At 36.4% G+C, this 13,559-nt stretch overlaps 1 long non-coding RNA gene across 1 annotated transcript in view; it reads left to right on the top strand.

Moving 5' to 3' along the window:
• The first annotated feature begins 1,549 nt into the window (after positions 1-1,549).
• LOC115853680 (uncharacterized) overlaps positions 1,550-13,559 on the top strand; it is a 31,745-nt gene continuing 19,735 nt past the window's right edge. Inside the window, exons 1-2 of the long non-coding RNA XR_004039680.2 lie at positions 1,550-1,964; positions 6,453-6,567. This is a non-coding gene — a long non-coding RNA (uncharacterized lncRNA). The remainder of the gene's footprint in view (positions 1,965-6,452; positions 6,568-13,559) is intronic.

The raw sequence follows: 13,559 nt of genomic DNA, 5'->3' as shown, positions 1-13,559 counted from the left end.
GCCTGTCTGAGGTTTGCTCCTTCGAGGGCCCAGACACACCCCTTGCACACTGGTCTGGCCACCAGGGCTCCGGTGCCCACTGCTGAGTTGATTCCATTGGACAGGGCTCCTGCCCCTTTGGAAGATGCTTGATTTTGCTGTGAGCAGTTCTTAAGGGGATTTAAAAATGGACTAAGCTCTCGGAGCAGACTTGGGCAAGCACGCTGTATATGCTATCTGTCTGTCCTACAGAATGGAGAAAGGGAAACACAACTTAATGAAAGAAGACTGATTATAACATGCTCCTTACTTCCCATCACCCCCTCCCCCATCCTTTGCTACTTAGCCAAGCTCTTGCTCTGGTGTCTTATTGGGCTGCTTTCAAATGAGAAGGGGACAAGTAATCCTGTGCCCCCCGCCCTGCCCCGGAGTTCTTTGGCCAGGAAGAACTCACTAAATATGAGTATTACATGCCAGGCATGCTCTCATTAAATCCTTCACACGTCCCTTGAAGTAGGTACTATTCTTTTCCCTGTGTCACAAATGAGGAAACCAAGACTCAAGAGACGTTAAGTATCTTGCTCATGGTCTCAGCTAGCAAATAAGAATGCTAAGATTTGAATCCAGGTCTGATGGCCCCCCAGGCCCTGTTCCATATGAGGATTTCTCAACAAAACTCAGTACAGGAAGTTTTTATGATAGTCTATGCCCAGAATTTCTTATTGTCCCCTGGTTCTCAGTATCAGATGTATCATTCCTAGCTTAGAGTAGAAGGGAAGGGTGATCTCAGATTATTTACCATTGTAAGTGCATTTGCTATCAGAGAATTCCACAGCCTGAGGACCTGGTGAATCCTGACAAGCCTTTTGAGGTTCATCTTAAACTATTTTACAGCCTATTAAAGTCAGTAAAGAGAGAATTAAGGTAAACTTGAAGTATTTGCCCCACCGGTTTAAAATTGGAAGGTAACGTGGAAAAAGCAGAGATAAATTTACAAACTGTTACAGTGCAATGTGATATGACGTGAACTGAATTGGACCATCTTAAAAATCTCTACTATAATTAGAAAATGACGTTCTTCAACAAAAGTTGGAAATAATGGAAAACCAACTTAAAAGTAAATATCTATGGGTACTTGGCTTCAAAGTGTGTCTGGAGGGAATGGAGACAGTTTACAGAATGTGGGATTTGCTGGAATTACTTTTGGACATAAAATATCCATCACGCCTAATGGTGGAAAAGCCTTACTCTATTCCCAACAAGTTACCTGTTATCCCTAAAGTTAAAGGCGGATATCTACCACTGCGTTTTGCTGCCCCCTCACCCATTCTTAAATAAATGAAAGCAAATTACTGACTAACCCACACCAAAAATTTATAGCATTTTTTTTCCTGGACAAAAGGGATAAAAAATATATATATATATATAAAATATACGCATACACATATAAATACATATATATAAAAACATAAATACATATACATGTGTGTGTATATGTATGTATATGTGTATTAAAATGTCATATTCCTTTTTCAAAAGACTGATATATTTCAAAATGTGAATTTCTGTTTTGAAGCAGAATTTACCTATGTAAGTTCTAAGTATACAGATATGCTTTATCAGTTTGAGAATTTATGGAGAATTAGCCACTCCATGTAAGAGGCTGCTTTTTTTCTGATGACCTCTTCATTTGGGCCAGCTCCAGTGTTATAAAAAGCTTACACTCTGTTAGAGTAACATAAGAAATAAGAAAGATTGGGGATAGCGGAAATTGAAACAGGCATTCTTTTTTCTTCTGAAGACAGAAGTGAAGCGATTGCCCATGTTTGTTGAATTTTATTACAGTGAAAGCAGAGATTTCTCCACACTTTCGGTCTCAGCCTTTGTCCAGCCTCACTATGCAGTGTATGCATCACCTTCTGAACTAAAGAAGCAGTTCACACTTGACCTAGAACTTCAAGTTACCTGTGACCACTACTTATAAAGTAAGTGACTTCTTTCTTTTTTTAAATAGTTTGAGAGTGAAAGTAGAGAAACCATCATTTCTGTCCTTTTCTGGGACTTGAAATTAAGTGTGGCATTTTTTCCTTTTACTCCATTTAGAAAGTGTCTTGATTGGCTTAATAACTAACCCTTCTAACACCACACATATCTGGCTAAGTTATTACAAATTATAATGGCATTTGACATGAGTTGGTTATAAAGGATAACCACTATCTTTTATCAAAGCTGTCTAACAATAAATTTCAAAATAATCATTATTTTCAGGGCCCTGAAGTAATTATTAAATAAATGCTTTAACCTCTATAGACAGTAAACTCTAGTTTACTTTTTTCTACCTTAAAAATTATACCTTTGGGAGATTTCTGCTTCTGGCCATGATGGAATAGTAGGGAAAACTAGAAAACTGGGTGAAACATATGACACAGTAGTTTTAAAACGTTAAATATGAGGCAAAATAGGACTGTGAACTCTGAGGTGGGAAAGGAAACACACAAGATGAGACCTACCATTGCACCAGCTTACTGCCTGGGCGCAGGTTCCAGACACTGTGCAGAGAAGGGGAACCAAGACAGGGCCCAGCCGTCTCCCCGAATTGAAAAGCTGGAGCTCAGAAATCAGGGGGCCACGATAGCTAGAATTTTAAGACAAACTACCAAACAGGAGGGAGCTGCTCTGAGAGCTCTGGAGTTTTGCAGAGTTCCCCAATCTTTGAGTACTGATCTGTGCATTTGTGGGAGGAAACGATAGCAAACTTGGGAAAGAACCACTGGAAAGGAAGAAGCAGAAAAATTCTGGAGTTCACAGAGAAGAAAGAGTTTGTGTTCCCACCAGCAGGAGTAGAAATTCCTCCATAATACATAGAACATCAGGTAGAATCCACAGAAAAATGTCATATTATGAATAGCACTAAATAAGAACTATGATGAAGGCGGCTCTGCCCTTAACAAAGCTTAAAAGCAGACCTCACAAAGATCTGATTCCAAGTAATTTAACTGCTTGTCAGAACACAATTTGATACTAATTCAAACAATATAACAAAAAAAGCCCACAACCCACTATAACAAATTTAATTAAAAACTCACCTATCATAATAAGGAAAATATAAACCATAAAAAAGTGAAAAAATCAACCAACAGAAATGTATATCATGATGAAGATGGTGAAAACAAATGATAAATAGAAAATCTTAAAAGTTGCCAGAGGAAAACATCCCATAACCTACAAGGAAGGATGATAATAAGAGAAGATTTCTACTTGGGAACTATTTAAGACAGAAAGCCAGAGTAACATCTTTAAGGTATTTAAAAAACAAGGCCAACCAATAAATCTACACCCAGTGAAAATATCTTTTGAAAACAAAGGCAAAATAAGGTAGATAACAAGTAAGAGAATTCACCGGGCAGCTAGAATTGCACTAAAGGAGATGTTAATGATAGGTCATCAGGCAGAACCAAAGTGATATCAGATGGAAATTTAGATCTATACAAATAAATGTAGAGTTCCAGAATTGAAAATAAATGGATAATTAACTTTTTAATTTTTAATTCCTTTAAAAGATAATTAAGTCTTTAAAGCAAAATCAATAATGATGTATTGTGAGTTTTATAGCATACATAGCAGTAAAATGTACAAAGAAGTAAAATGTAAAAAGAAGAAAGGAAAATGAAAATACACTGTCAAAAAGTTCTACTACTACTATACATGAAGTAGTATACTATTATCTGAAAGTAAAGTGTAGTAAGTAAAAGATGTATGTTATAAACCCCAGAGCACACTAGAAGATGAAAACCAAACAGATTTAGTTAATAAGACATTAGTGGAAACCTTAAAAAAATAAAAATCCGAAAGAAGACAGGAAAAGAAGAAAAAATAAATAAAAAAACAGATGGAGTAAATAAAAAAGAGCAAGATGGTAGATTTAAACCTAACCATATTCATAATTACATTAACTGCAAATGGCCTAATCACTCCAATTAAAAGGTAGAGATCAGATTTGAGGGGGAAAAAAAAGCAAGGCCCACCTATATGCTATCTAAAGAAACTCACTTTAAATATAAAAACACAGATAGATGGGAAGTAACTTGACAGAAAAAGATATGTCATGTAATCACAGATTTCAAAAAAGCTAGAGTATGCTATGTTGATATCAGCCAAAGTATATTTTAGAAAGAGAACTAGTAGTAGGGATAAAGAAGAATATTTCATACCGATAAATATGTCAATTTATCACAGAGACACAAAATCCTAAATGTATATGTACCTAATAACAGTGCTTCAGATACATGAAACAAAAACTAACAAAATTAAAGAATAGAAGAAACACAATTTTACTTCCAAATTTCAACACACTCCTCTTGATATAACAGGTAGAAAATCTACAGTATATAGAAAACCTGAACAAATTTATCAAATAATTGACCTTATTCATATTTATAGAACACTCCACTCAACATCAGCAGAATACACATTCTTCTTAAGTACACGATAAATTTTACCAAGATTAACTATAATCTGGGCCATAAAACAAGTTTCAATAAACTTAAGAGGATTGAAATCACACACATAACCTTCTCTGGCCATGACAGAATCAAACTGGAAAGGAATAACTAAAAGATACTTGGAGGGGCTTCCCTGGTGGCGCAGTGGTTAAGAATCCACTTGCCAATGCAGGGGACACGGGTTTGATCCCTGGTCCGGGAAGATCCCACATGTCGCGGAGCAACTAAGCCTGTGCGCCACAACTACTGAGCCTGTGCTCTAGAGCCCACGAGCCACAACTACTGAAGCCCGCACGCCTAGAGCCTGTGCTCTGCAACAAGAGAAGCCACCGCAATGAGAAGCCTGTGCACCACAACGAAGAGTAGCCCCCATTTGCTGCAACTAGAGAAGAGCCCGCGCACAGGAACAAAGACTCATCGCAGCCCAAAATAAAAATTAATTAATTAAAAAAAAAGATACTTGGAAATTCCCCATATATCTGAAAAATATATAGTTCCAAACAACACTTGAGTCTACGAAGAAATCACGAGGATAATTAGGAAATATTTTAAACTAAATGAAAAGAATATAACATATCAAAAATTTTACAATGAAAAAAATATTTTACAATGCATTTAAAACAGTGCTTAGAGGAAAATATATACTATTAAGTGCTTACATTAGAAAAGATGAGAGGTCTCAAACAATTATCTCATTTTCCACCTTAAAGCAAGAAAAAGAAGAGCAAATTAAACCCCAAAGATGCAGAAGATAATAAAAAGCAGAAACCAATGAGATAGAAGACAGGAAAACAATAGAAAAAAACAGTAAGATGAAAATGTTTCTTTAAAAAAATCCCCAAATTTAGAAACCACTAATAAGACTGATCAGAAAAAGACAAAAACAAAATAACAACAAAAATAACAACTAATGTGATTAAAAGGGAATGCTATGAACAAATTTATGCCAATAAATTAAACTACATAGATGAAATAGATTTCTTGAAAGATATATACTAGCAAAGTCACTGAAAAAGAGATACTGTTACTATTTCAATAATCAAATTCTTAGTTAAAAACTCTTGTCCCAAAGAAAAATCCAAGCCTAGATGCACATAAAAGGGACAATCCCTTATGACCAAATAGGGTTCATCACCAGAATATAAGTTAGGTATAACACTAAAAAAATATATACTATACTGATTAAAAAGAAAAATCATGATTTAAATTAGATTCAGAAAAAGAATTTGGAAAAATTCAAAACCCATTTAAAAAAAAAAAACTCACAAGCCAGAAATAAAAAGAAATGTAATCTGATAAAGGGCATCTACAAAAAAAAAAGCTATAGCTAATATGATACTTTACGTGAATGATTCAATGCCCTAGGCAGTGCAACATGATAAGAAATAAATAAATAAATAAATAAATACACTGGGGAAAAAGAAGTAGAACAGTATTCAACTGCATATGAAGAAAATTTTAAGAAATCTACATAACATTAATTAGAAGTAGTAAATGAATTTAGCAACACCACAAGATACAAAGTCAGTATATAAAAATCCACTGTATTTCTATATAGTACCAACAGTATCTGAAAATAACATTTTAAATATTTAAAAAATGGGGAAATAATAGTCTTTTCTACAAATGTTGCTGGAAAATTAACTATGCATATACATAAAAATTAACCTTAGCCCACAACCACACCATACACAAAATTAAAGATGCATCATACACATAAATATGAGTTTAAACTATAAATATTTCATAAGAAAACATAAGAGAAAATCTTTATCTTATCTGTCAAAAAGTTCTATTTTTGCCTTGGATTAGGCAAAAATATTTTAGATGAGTCAAGATTTTAGAAAACATTCTTAATGAAGAAAGCACTGTCAAATTGGAATTCTATATCCAAAAAAAAAAAACCTTCATAAATAAAGGCAAAATAAAGACATATTTAGACACACAAAAACTGAAATTATTCTCTTGCAGAATCTTACTACTGGATATGCCAAAAGAATTTCATTGGTTGAAGAGAGATAACATGAAATGGAAAGCCCAGATCTCCAGAAAGAAATGAAGAGAACCAGAAAAGAAAAATGTGAAAGTAAGTAGTTTTTAAAACCTTTTAGAATTATCTTTATTTTATAAATACTTTTAATTCATAAAACACTATTCACTGAAGCAAAAATAATAGTGTACTGTGGGATTTATAGAAAATACAGAAGTAAAATACATGACAACACAGGAACAAAGGACAGAGAGAAGGTAAATGTATTATTCTGTTACATCATTTGAAGGTAGTCTGTTAGTAGTTAAACATGCATACTGCATTCTTGTGAAACCACTAAAAAGAATAAAGGTCAATAGATGAACTGTAATGCAATACTAAGAATTACTTGGACCATCAAAAAGAAGGCAGAGGGGAAGAATAGAAGAACAAAGAATGAATGGGATCAATAAAAAACATTTACTAAAAAAAATAAATAATAAAAAACAATTACTAATACAAAATAAAAAACCATGCCAAAAATTACATTAATTGTACATGGACTAAATCCTCCAATTAAAAGGCAGAGACTATTAGACAGTATTTTAAAAAAAAAGAAAGAAGGACCCAACTTTAAGCTGTTTACAAGAAACACACTTCAAATATATAGACTTAAGAAGATTAAAAATAAAAGGGTGGGAATGACATCAGCCAAAATGGCAAACTAAAAAACTCCAAATTCTGCCCTTCCATAAAAGCAATAAAAAACGGGCTGAAAGTCAAAATCAACTCTTGTTCTTGAACTCTGGAAATTAACCAAAGACTTGCATCAACTAAGGGAACACTGACTGAAGAACAACCCGGATTCTCTGAAAGAATCATGAACTTTGTGTCATTTTAACTTACTCTAGTCCCATCCCCCCTCTGTAGTCCAGCAGCAGCTCTGAAAATAACAGCTCACATTCCCAGTACGACAGGAAGCAGAAAGTACTTCATTCACAAAGGATTCTAATTATTTGTTCTGACCTGTCTGGTTCCTCCCTGGTAGACAAAATACATGTCTTTATTGCACCTAACTTGGAACTGGTGTAGTACTAAGGCTGCTTCCTGATGTGGGGGTATTTGTCCAAAACATTCACAGGCTGATATCCTAGTTGCTGCTGGCTGAGGTAATAAATAACAGTTAAGACAATCAATAGACTAACAAAAAACTTGAGAGGACAGGCTAGGGAATGAGATCTTTGAGGGCTATGAATAGCTCTGACATACCCCTGGGAATCTGGACAAACACACACACACACACATACTCAGAACTGTGCACGTGCTCAGGAAAGTCCTAAGAAGGCCCTAAGATCTCACCTCCTGTTGACATTGAGGCTCTGTAGAAACCGGAAGTGAAGGCCAATGCAGAATTGTAAACTGCCTGGCTGATAGGTGACGATGCACCTCAACAGAGAGACATACAGAGTCCTTTGCCATAGACTAGAATAGTTTTTTGGCTCCAGGCATGTAAGGAGCCAATCATTAGCTAAACATTAAATTAACAGAGACTTCAGAGGCTGCACATACACAGAATACAGACTGCACAGAATTAGTTCAGAAAATTTGGTAAATAAACAACAATTACAATAAGCAGCAACAACAAATCCTGTGGAGGGAAGAAATCTGATTTCCAGAGTTGCACATTACAGTATTATAATTACTGGATATATTACAATATTAAGTTTTCAACAACAAAAAAGTACACATGCAAAAAAATAACAAAGTATGGCATATACAATGGAAAAAAGTCAATAGAAACTGCCTGAGAAAGCCCAGATATTGGATTTTTCTAGACAAAGACTTTAAATCAGCTATTATAAATATACTCAATGAATTAAAGGAAACCATGTCTATAGAATGAAAGGAGGGGACTTCCCTGGTCGTCCAGTGGTTAAGAATCCTCTTTCCAATGCAGGGGACGCGGGTTCGATCCGTGGTTGGGGAACTAAGATCCCACATGCTGCGGGGCAACTAAGCCTACATGCCGCAACTACTGAGCCCGCATGCTCTGGAGCCTGTGCGCCACAACTAGAGAGAAGCCCGTGCACCACAACAAAAGATCTCGCATGCCGCAGTGAAGATCCCATGTGCCACAACTAAGACCCGATGCCAAATAAATAAATATTTAAAAAATAATAATAATAATAAATTAAAAATTTTTAAAAAAAGAACGAAAGGAAAGTATGAAAATGATGTCTCACAAAATAGAAAATATCAATAGATAGATACTATAAAAAGAAGCCATGTAGACATTTTGGAGTCAAAAAGCACAGTAAATGAAATGAAAATTTCAATAGGGAGCTCAATAGCAGATTTGAATAGGCAGAAGAAAACATGAAGAATCAATTGAAAGTATGCAGTCCAAAAAACAAAACAAAAAAAGATAGAAAATTTAAGAGACCTGTGGGACACCATCATGCATGCCAACATACACACAATGGAAGTTCTAGAAGGAGGAGACAGAGAAAGAGTAAAAAGAATGCTTGAAGAAATAATGGCTAAAATTTTCCCAAATTTGATGAAAAACATTAATTTATCCATTCAAGAAATTCCATGAAATCCAAGTAGGAAAAACTCAGAGATCCACACCTAAACACATCATAATCAAACTGTCAAAATCCAAAGCTGATGAAGGAATCTTAAAAGTTACAAGAAAGGGCTTCCCTGGTGGCGCAGTGGTTGAGAGTCCGCCTGCCAATGCAGGGGACACGGGTTCGTGCCCCGAGAAGATCCCACATGCCATGGAGTGGCTAGGCCCGTGAGCCATGGCCGCTGAGCCTGCGCGTCCGGAGCCTGTGCTCCGCAACGAGAGAGGCCACAACAGTGAGAGGCCCGTGTACCACAAAAAAAAAAAAAAAAAGTTACAAGAAAGAAGCAACTCACTTTATCTGGAAACATAGAGATCAAAAGGCAGTGGGATGAGATACTCAAACTGCTGAGGAAAAAAAAAAAATTGTCAATGAAAAATTCAACTTCTGACAAAATTATTCTTCAGAGATAAAGGAGACTTTCCCAGATAAGTAAAAGCTGAAAGTTTATCCTAGCAGACCTCCCCTACAACAAATGCTAAAGGGTGCCCTTCGGGCTGAAATGAAACACTAGAGGGAAATTTCATAATAATAAAAGGGTCAGTTTATTAAGAAGATATAATAAACTTAATATGTATGTACCTAGTAACAGCTTCAAAATGCAAAAATAAAAATGGAGAGAACTAAAGAACAAGTAGGCAAATTCAAAACCATAAGTGGATATTTTAATATCTCCTTCTTGGTCACTGATAGAATACATAGAAAACAGTAAGATTATAGAAGATTGAAACAATACTCTCAGCCAGTTTAATCTATTTGACATTTTTAGAACCACATACCCAACATACAAAGAATGCACATTTTTTCAGGTGTACATGGAACATTGCCTAAGTTAGACCATATCCTGGCCCCTAATGGCACGTGCTAATTCTTGTAACTCTTTTGGTGTCTAGTCTCTTTACTCCTTAATAGGTCACATGTCCCCAGCCAGGTTATGCTGGGAGAGCCATCAGAGAGTGGTGTCAATCTGACCTGAAGAAGGTGAGAGGGAAAGAAGGGAGGGAGGAAAGGAAAGGAGGGAAGGGAAAGCAAAGATTAGTCTTAGACTGAAGTACAGTTCCGAGAAAGTTTTAGCAATGCTGGCAGGGAGTCCTTGAGAACTCCTTTGAGTTCTCCTCGGAGAACTCTTACATCTCCCAGGAACAGGCCTGCCTTACTATCCCTGGTATGCTCAGGCTTGGCTGACAAGCATGACATTGGTCAAACATGCTGGTGGATTTTAGAGCAAAGCAGCTGGAGCTGTCAGTCAATTATGTTCTTTGCAACGAGATCTTAGAGGCAAATTGTCATGGCTACCACATTCCATCTGGGACATCAGGTGGGAGAACCTGAATGGCTGTGGGCTGCCTGGGTATCTTCCTCTATATTCACATGGCCACTCTGTGATGAGCTTAGGCCTTTGTACAGCCTAGAGGTCTTAGGGTAGTTGCCCTTCTTACACAATGGCTTGGGGAATTAAGAGTGAGTGTGCCAAGAGACCCAGAAGGAAGCTATGTCTCCATATAACCTTGTCCTGAACCCCACATAGTATCACTTCCCACATATTCTATCATTACACAAGGTCATCCCAGGTTCATGATGGGGAAACACCACACAAGAAGTGGGAGACTGTCTTGGAGACTAGCTACCATGGTGGGATATACCCATACACAAGCTCTTATAATTCTTCATGTACCTATTACAAGTGACTGGCCTTAGCACTTTTCATAGTCCTCACTCACGGAATCATTCAGACTTTGGTCTATAACAGCTCATGGCTTATTGATTTGTTCTAAAGTTCTTTAGCATATGTTTGAGAAAATTTTTTCCCCAGTACTTTTCATTGGATTGCTTTTTAAAAAAATTTTACTATAGTTGATTTACAATGTTGTATTAGTTTCTGCTGTACAGCAAAGTGATTCAGTTATACATATACATATATTCATTCTTTTTTAGATTCTTTTCTCATATACGTTATCCCAGAATATTGAGTAGAGTTCCCTGTGCTGTACATTAGGTCCTTGTTGGTTATCTATTCTTATATGTAGTAGTGTGTGTCTGTTCATCCCACGCTCCTGATTTATCCCTTCCCCACCACGTTTCCCCTTTAATAACCATAAGTCTGTTTCTGTTTTGTAAATAAATTCATTTGTATCATTTAAAAAAAAATTAGATTCCACATATGAGAGATACAATATGATATTTGTCTTTCTCTGACTTACTTCACTTAATATGATAATCTCTAGGTCCATCCATGTTGCTGCAAATGGCATTATTTCATTCTTTTTTGTGGCTGAGTAATATTCCATTGTATGTATGTACCATATCTTCTTTATCCATTCCTCTGTGAATGGACATTTAGGTTGCTTCCATGTCTTGGCTATTGTAAATAGTGCTGCAATGAACATTGAGGTGCATCTACCTTTTGGGATTATGGTTTTCTCTGGAGATATGCCCAGGAGGGGATTGCAGGATGATATGGTAGCTCTTTTTTTTTTTTTAATTGGAGTATAGTTGATTTACAATGTTGTTTCAGGTGTACAGCAAAGTGAATCACTTATACATATACCCACTCTTTTTTAGATTCTATTTCCATATAGGTCATTATAGAGTATTGAGTAGAGTTCCCTGTGCTATACAGTAGGTCCTTATTAGTTCTCTGTTTTATACAGTTGTGTGTATATGTCAATCTCAATCTAGCTCTCCCACCATCTTACCCTGTGGTAACCATAAGTTTGTTTTCTACATCTGTGACTCTATTTCTGTTTTGTAAATAGGTTCATTTATACCTTTTTCTTAGATTCCACTATAAAAGCGATATATTTGTCTTTCTCTGTCTGACTTCACTCAGTATGACAATCTCTAGGTCCATCCATGTTGCTGCAAATGGCATTATTTCATTCTTTTTAATGGCTGAGTAATATTCCACTGTGTATTTGTACCACATCTTCTTTATTTCTCTCTTTACCTATTTCTATTTCTCTAAATGTCCATCGATGGACATTTAGGTTGCTTCCATATCCTGGCTATTGTAAATAGTACTGCAACGAACATCGGGGTGCAGGTATCTTTTCGAACCATGTTTTTCTCTGGATATAGGCCCAGGTGTGGGATTGCTGGATCATATGGTAGCTCTATTTTTACTTTTTTAAAGAACCTCCATACTGTACTCCATAATGGTTGTACCAGTTTACATTCCCACCAGCAGTGTAGGAGGGTTCCCTTTTCTCAACACCCTTTCCGGCATTTATTGTTTGTAGACTTTTTGATGATGGCCATTCTGACTGCTGTGAGGTGATACTTCACTGTAGTTTTGATTTGCATTTCTCTAACAATTAATGTTGAGCATTTTTCAGGTGCTTTTCCTTTTTTAAGATTAGCCATTTGTTTTTTTGTTTGCTTTTTTTTTTTTTTTTTGGCTGCGTAGTTACAGCACGTGGGATCTTCATTGCGGCATGTGGGATCTGTCATTGAGGCAGGCAGGCTCTTCGTTGTGGTGTCTGGGCTTCTCTCTAGTTGTGGCATGCGGGTTCCAGAGCGCACAGGCTCAGTAGTTGCAGCGTGCAGGCTTAGTTGCCCCACAGCACATGGGATCCTAGTTACCTGAGCAGGGATCAAACCCACATCCCCTGCATTGGAAGGTGGATTCTTTACCACTGGACCACCAGGGAAGTCCCTCATGTGTTTTTAGACCATCTGTGTGTCTTCTTTGGAGAAATATCTGTTTAGATCTTCTGCCCATTTTTTGATTGGGTTGTTCTTTTGACATAGAGCTGCATGAGCTGTTTGTAAATTCTGGAGACTAATTCCTTGTCAGTCACGTCATTTGCAGCTATTTTCTCCTAGTCTGTAGGCTGTCTTTTCATTTGGTTTATGGTTTCCTTTGCTGTGCAGAAGCTTTTAAGTTTAATTAGGTCCCATTTGTTGATTTTTGTGGGTTTTTTTCCATTACTTTAGGAGGTGCATCCAAAAAGATGTTGCTGCAATTTATATCAAAGAGTGTTCTGCCTATGTTTTCCTCTAAGAGTTTTACAGTGTCTGGCCTCACATTTAGGTCTTTGATCCACTTTGACTTTATTTTTGTGTATGCTGTTAGAGAATGTTCTAATTTCATTCTTTTACATGTAGGTGTCCAGTTTTCCCAGCACTGCTTATTGAAGACACTGTCTTTTCTTCATTGCATATTCTTGCTTCCTTTGTCAAATACTAATTGACCATAGGTGCATGGATTTATTTCTGGGCTTTTATACTGTTCCACTGATCTATATTTCTGTTTTTATGCCAGTACGATACTGTTTTGATGACTGTAGCTTTGTAGTATAGTGTGAAGTCAGGGAGCCCAATTCCTCCAGATCCGTTTTTCTTTCTCAAGATTATTTTGGCTATTAGGGGGTCCTTTGTGTCTCCATGCAAATTCAAAAATTTTTTGTTCTATTTCTGTGAAAAATGCCGTTGGTAATTTGATAGGGATCGCACTGAATCTGTAGATTGCCTTTGGCA

The sequence above is a fragment of the Globicephala melas genome, chromosome 9 (genome assembly GCF_963455315.2).
Source record: "Globicephala melas chromosome 9, mGloMel1.2, whole genome shotgun sequence".
In the NCBI taxonomy this organism is placed as follows: domain Eukaryota; kingdom Metazoa; phylum Chordata; class Mammalia; order Artiodactyla; family Delphinidae; genus Globicephala; species Globicephala melas.
The sequence above is the reverse complement of the archived record's forward strand: the minus strand, read 5'-3'. Positions and strand labels throughout refer to the sequence as shown.